Consider the following 7092-nt stretch of genomic DNA (forward strand, 5'->3'; position numbering starts at 1 on the left):
GCATTCACGTGAGTGCGGATTGGGCCATTCGAATGCTGGTATGATGGTATTGTGCAAAATAACGTGAATTCGAACCGCCCAGTGCAGAAGACCCCCAGTTCCACACTCGTCTGATAAGGGCCTAAGAGTGTGGCTGGCATGGGGTCACTCAGTGGGTTTCCATGGCCAAGCAGAGATTTGAACCCTAGTCTCCAGAGTCATAGTTCAAAGTTCAAACTACTATACTAAGCTGACTCTGTGATATTACATAAGCATAAACTTTTAATTTGAATTCAGTGGAGATGTGTGAAACAACCATGTCTGTTCACAAGTCATTCATATCATTAATTTGCCATGGTGCAAACAAGGCTTCATAGAGCACCTTTAGCTACAAGAACCCACCCAGAAGCCAAGGCTATGGAGACTCAATGGTTGTAAGCCAGCAGCTTTTTATTCCAACCAAATAGGGCTTTTTTCTTTCTTTTCCCCATTGACACTGAAAGAATCCTGAAAGAAGTGCATTATGCCAGTGATTGTTATGCCAGTAAAGTACAAACAAGCCTTTGCGTGCCTGTGTGGATGATGATGATCATCATCATCATCAGTGCTGCTACTAGATGCAAAGGGTTGGATTTTGGATGCTCTCAGAATATACAGAAACTGTTTTTTTTTGTACTGCTTTTCTCTGTTTATTATGAGTATATTAGACATGTAGAGAGGCTGTTTGGAAAATGTTTTGTTGGCATGACTTCTCTGTACAGTGACTTAACTTTGAGTAAAATACACAGCATTGCATGCACACAAAGACCTCCCGCTTGTTTTCTCAAATGAAAAGCTCTTAAAAGAAATGTCTTCTTCTAATGCAGAAGAGGAGTGTATTGTAAAAAAAAACAGAACTTTAAATGATTTTTTCACATTTTAATAGCAGTTCTGTGCAATGTTCTTGAGTATTGTTCTGAAGCAGAGGATCCTAGCATTGTGTCATGTTTCTAGTTAATTTGTGACAAAAAAAATAATTACTTTTGAAAAATTGTAACTATAATAGTAATGGGAGGGTCTTGAAACTATCATGATAATTAATTAGTTTTTAAGAGCAATGTCCAATTTTTTTCTGAGTGTGTACCCATTCACGTAAACATACATGTCCCTCTGCTCCCCTATTCCTCCAGTTAGCCCTAGCCACTCCCAGGTTCCATCATTCTTCATTTTCTCTTCCAAACCCCTGTTCCTCTCTGCTGTGCTTCCAATACTTCCTCCTTGTAGCTTCCCAGGTCCACCCCACCCCACCCCTGCTAAGTGTACCAACAGAAGACACTGTGGGTCCTGGAATATTTGTTCTAATTTCACCATAGATAATCCAGCCTTAAGAGTACACCCAGGTATGGATCATACATGGATTCAAGGACTGTGGTTTATGGATAGTCATCCAAAGGTGTCTATTGAATGCTTAAGTCAAAGTTACAGAGTACCTGAATGTAACTCTCTCCAACCTGACATCTGGGGACACCTCTCTGAGGCATTGCTCTCAATGAGGAAAGGAGGCAATGCCTTGGCAGTGGAGTCACTGGGGGGGGGGGCACACAGCATGCAGACCACACCAGTTGACACCCCAAGGAGGGGGTGACACCACTGCTCATGGAATATCTGCATTTGGGCAGAAATGGGCTGTGATATTCCCCTGTGTCCCTTTAAAATGCTGAAGAGATGGGGTGAGTGGGGTGAGGCTTAGTGCAAAGAGAAAGGAGCTGTCCCAATTTTTAATTTTTTTAACAAAAATTATTTTAAAACATCACATTTTACCACTTCAGCCACATGAAACTCTGTATATGTATATGTAAATGTATTTAGGTTGTGTTTATGATATTGTAATTTAAAGGTATAATTTTAATTTTGCTAGTTGTTTATATCACAATTATTACCGTTACATTCAGTAATATGCAGGAATTATGATTACTGAGTAACATTAGTACAAAAAACATTACTAAGGATTCTGTATGGTATAGTATGGGGGGAGGTCAATGAAGGGTGACACCATGAATTACTGCACCAGGTGATGCCAAACCTAGTGACGCCACTGTACCTTGGTGCCACTTTGTGTACAGGACAAGGTATTAGACAAAGCTGCCTTATACCATATTACCCTATTTGTCCAACAAAGCCAGTACTTTTTATCCTGATCAGACATACCTCTCCAGTGCCTTACACTGTGTGCTTTCCCATCACTCTGCTGCCAGATCCTTTTAAAAGGGTGATATCAGACACTGAACCTGCTGAACCAACCATTTGGTACTCTTAGCTCCATTAAACTTAATAGCAGCTTTCGCAATGAATTCCATGATCTACTATTCTCCCTTCTTTAAGATGTCATTGAACTAATCCCCACTTGTTAAATAATAAGTATTCTTCCCCCCCCCCCGCCGCCCCCATCAATAGACCCTCAGCAATTTACGTCAGATATGCCTTTTTTCAAAGCACAGGTTCTGGTCTGAGACTAGTTATGTGCACGCTGCGGAAATAGCATATGCATAGTCAATTTGTCCACTGACATCTAATTGATACAAATATGATTGATCTAACTGTTTTCTTTTTACTTTCAAAACTGTCCCTCTTGCTGCTGGCAGATACATTTCCCTGGCAAAACAGGGAGGGGGAAACAGGAAAGTTTCCTGCTTTCAAAGAATGACCTTCCTTGATAATTAATTTGCTGTTCTCAACACCATCTGCTGTCTCGCAGCCACATCCATCATAGCTGTAAAAAAATTAAAACTCAATTAAAATGAAAACTGGTGTCACAGATTCATGTGGGGGAGTGCAAAGTTCCAAGGAGCAACACTATTTGACCCCTCCTGGAGGTTTACAGCTGTGCCCACTTCACAGGATTTACAATGAACTGTAATAAATACAAAGCGCTCTGGGGAGTGCCTTAACTACCAGCACATTTTTAGGGAATGTTTTGATGAAATGTAACATTATTGACTGGATGATAGCTGGGAACTGGCCATAAAACCTAGGAGACATTCCACAGTTGGATGGGTTTGCAAAGTGTAAGTGTGGGTGAAGAGAGGAAACCCATTTTAATTAAAGGTAAGGTAATTGTTCCTTCCAAAAATTATTTTTCCTGAGATTTTTCTTTTTCTCTCAAGGCCAGAAAATGAAAATTGTGACCTAACTATCAAACAGTGCTGTAAAGCCAGCAACAAGGGGTGTGTGTGTTTGTGTGTGCGCGCACCAAACTCCCAACTCCCAAAAAATTATTAGAAAATGTCCTTATACCCTAAAGAAATGTCATGAAGAAGTCTGCCCAGTTTCTCTATTCACAAATGAGGTGGAGAATTTTTGAGACCATTGCTATACAGTTCTTTTAAGGGGTCTATATCTTGGCCATCCTTGTTGATGGATAAAAAGGGAACTGTTCATTATCTAGCCATATCAATAGGAATGTTATTGGGGGGAAATGGGTTCTTTCTTCCTCTTCCTTTCCTTCTGTCATCTGTCAGGGATGCTTTGATTTAGATTTCCTGCATGGCACGGGGTTGGACTGGATGGCCCTTGCAGTCTCTTCCAACTCTATGATTCTATGATTCTTCTTCTTATAGTTTATTTTGGATAGCTCCACGTCACTCTTAAGTCAACCCTGTTCCCAGACCAGCTTACATCAAACACAATCGGAAGCACAGTGAAACAATTAAATACTAAAAGCTAGCACATAATTAAAATCATTACAACAGAGACATATTTCTTTATAATCTTGACTTCCAACCATGTGGTAGTTTCCCTGATGAAGGTAAATTACATTTTCAAAAGCCTGGATTTCAAAGTATGCTTTGTGAAGTGGTGGTTCAATGCAAGCGTGAAATGGAGGCACTGAGGAAACCACTACTGAATAAGTTATTTTTGCCATACATGTAAAAAATGTTAAATAGAAAGACTCAATTTAGAATTTATGTCTAGGCAAGGTAAAGGTAAAGATAGTCCCTTGACATGAATGTCTAGTCATAACCGACTGTAGGGGGCGGTACTCATTGCCATTTCTAAGCCAAAGAGCCAGTTTTGTCTGAAGACTGCTCTGGCGGTCATGTGGCCAGCATGACTCCACTGAACGCTGTTACCTTTCCACTGAGACGTAGTACCTATTTATCTACTTCCATTTGCTCGCTTTGGAACTGCTAGGTTGGCAGAAGCTGGGACTAGTGATAGGAACTCACCCCATCATGCAGCACCTGGGCCTCGAACTGCCAACCTGCCGATCTTGCAGTCAACAAAGTCATTGTCTTAACCACTTGAGCTACTTCCAAGTAATACATTTAAAAAAGCCTAACCCCAAGAATATGTTAAATCAAAGATGTTTCTTTGGCATATTCCACCTTATCATGTCAGTAATCTGAGTTACTATTTATGACAGTAATAAAGAATCAACTTTTAGAATCTTGGTGTTTACATAATTAAAGTATGACACCTTAATTTTCTCTAACGCTGTAAAATACACATAAATGATAGAAAATGCTTGAAAGCTATAATTTTCCACAATATATACAAACTGATCAACACTGAGACTTGCTTCAAAACAAACAATCTGTTAGTCTGGCACTTTGCACAGCCTAATTACATGTAAGGATGTAGCAGTTTATGATATGTAAGAACCTGGAAATGAGGCTAGATGTTCTCTGAATATTTTACCTACAAGCCAACTAGCCTAACCCAGTAGTTTGAAAATTTGGGTAGCTAAATGAAATTCATGGGGTCGCCATACACCAGGGGTAGGCAACCTGCGGCCCACGGGCCGGATGCGGCCCGGCAAGGCCTTGGGACCGGCCCCAGCCCGGTCCTGCTGCCGATTGCCGCCGGAGCCTTTGGCCTCTCGCGTGAGGGCATGGGGCCTTTGGCCTATCAGGAGGAGGCGGGCAAGGGGGGACAAGCGGCAGGCAAGGGGGGGCAATTGTCTATAGAAGCCTCAGAAACATGCATTTATATTAACATTTTTTAAAAAATCAGCAAAATTTTTTGCATGCCCTCCCTTTTTTTTTAAAAAAAAAGTGTCCTCCATTTGAAAATTTTGTCCTACATTTGTCCTGGTTTATTTATTTATTTATTTATTTTTAAAAATATTTAATTATTTATTTTTTGGCTTCGGCCCCCCAGTTGTCTCAGGGACAGCAACCCGGCCCCCAGCTCAAAAATGTTGCCTACCCCTTCCATACACCAACAGACAACATGAAGGCACACACACACACAGAGAGAGAGAGAGAGAGAGAGAGAGAGTTAAAAAAAATAACCTTTCTAATTTCTGCATTACACAAATTAAACCAGAGTTTGACACCAAGGATATGGTGTCAAACTGTAATCTGGTAAGTGCTGGAATTCTGAAAGTTAAATCTTTACTTCTGTTACCAAGAATTACAACCAAGTCTGGTGGTCTGACAAATACACCAGTGAATATACATATCTGTTGCATACATACTGCATATTTTTAAGATGAACTTCTACACATGTAATGTGCTAAGGGGCATTTTGCAAATATGCCTCTTAGCTAACGTGCTAAGAGACCTTATCCTTTGCCACCAGGATACACAAGATCCTTTTTTTCTTTTGTTTTAAATACAATGATAAATCTACAAAGAGTAGATAAGATAAAGGTACTCCCCAATGACAAGGTTGTCAAATTGTGCCTGACCATAGGGGTTGGTGTTCATCTCCATTACTAAGCCAAAGAACCAGCGTTGTCAGAGATCATGTGGCCAGCATGATTGCACAGAATGCTGTTTACCTTCCCACCGGAGTGGTACCCATTTATCTACTTGCATTTGCATGCTTTCACACTGCTAGGTTGGCAGAAGTTGGAACTAGTGATGGGAGCTCACCCCATCATGCGGCACCCAGGCCTCAAACTGCCAACCTGAGTCCAGATAGTGCATCTACCTAGAGTAAAACCATTGAAATCAGTGGGACCTGTGACTAACAAGACCCATTCATTTCAGTACGTCTACTTTAAATATAACTAATATTTAATTTAGCCCTTTTACTTCTAAGACAGTTGTTCAGCATGGTTGTGATTATCTAGATAAACTTACCAAACAATGCACAAGATCAGAGAGGAAGAGGAAACAAGCAGCACTTAGAAAGTTGTACATCACCTTGTGAGCCTGGGGGTATTAGAGGTGATAGATAAATGCTTCAAATAAATATAAGTATCAGACCTGTTATTCTTGAAAAATAATTGGTTACAAATATCTCTTTGTGACTCAAAAGGTATATACCATCTTTAAAAGCTTTTACTTCTCTTTTCTTAAAAGTAAGTAACTCAACATTATTAGTTTTTTGTGGGTTTTTCAGGCTATGTGGCCATGTTCTTGCAGAGACTCTTCCTGACGTTTCACCAGCATCTGTGGCTGGCATCTTCAGAGAATGTTTGCCTGGAAAGGACTTGGCTATATATATTGTGTGACCTGGAAAGACAGGAGTGATTTGCATGTGTATTGTTTGTTGCTGATGGCAGTCCTCAGGGTGTGAGGGTCTGCACATAGAGGATTAATGTCTGCTTGATTAGTGCTCATTGTCTGCTGGGAAACCCATGACCCTGGGAGATTTCTCATTTGCATTTGTTGAGTCTTTATTTTGCTGTCTTTCAGGACCTTGTTTACTTTAAGGGATTCTTCTTTCTTGTTGAAATTGTCCAGGTGTTTGTGGATTTCAATGCCCTGTGCATTGAGCAGAATTTCAGCCACAGTTGCTGGTGAAACATCAGGAAGAAACTCTGCTAAAACATGGCCACATAGCCCAAAAAACCCACAAAAAACTATGGATGCCGGCCATGAAAGCCTTCGACTTCAACATTATTAGTTTCTGTTTTTTAAAAAATGTGAATGTGACTAACCACTGGCCTATGGCACAACTCACTTCTGGTTCACCTTGTCATCTTCTCAACACCCACAAGAGAGCACAAGACAGCAACAAGAGGCACCACACAAAACAGCAATTTAAAATATTGTACAGTATGTGATATTCCTGCTCCATCTAGGCTTGCCATATCCCGCCTGGGGGCGGGACTTTCCTGGTTTGGGGCGGGGCCACACAGTCCCACCCCAGTTTAGCCCCTCCCCCAGGACCTCCCCCCCC

General features: G+C 40.9%; 1 protein-coding gene across 1 annotated transcript in view; it reads left to right on the top strand.

Annotated features, from left to right (window-relative positions):
- The first annotated feature begins 3027 nt into the window (after positions 1-3027).
- MLN (motilin) overlaps positions 3028-7092 on the top strand; it is a 28649-nt gene continuing 24584 nt past the window's right edge. The window contains exon 1 of the mRNA XM_042463996.1: positions 3028-3063. The gene's annotated coding sequence lies outside the window, so the exon portion shown is untranslated. The remainder of the gene's footprint in view (positions 3064-7092) is intronic.

Source organism: Sceloporus undulatus, chromosome 4 (assembly GCF_019175285.1).
Source record: "Sceloporus undulatus isolate JIND9_A2432 ecotype Alabama chromosome 4, SceUnd_v1.1, whole genome shotgun sequence".
In the NCBI taxonomy this organism is placed as follows: Eukaryota; Metazoa; Chordata; class Lepidosauria; order Squamata; family Phrynosomatidae; genus Sceloporus; species Sceloporus undulatus.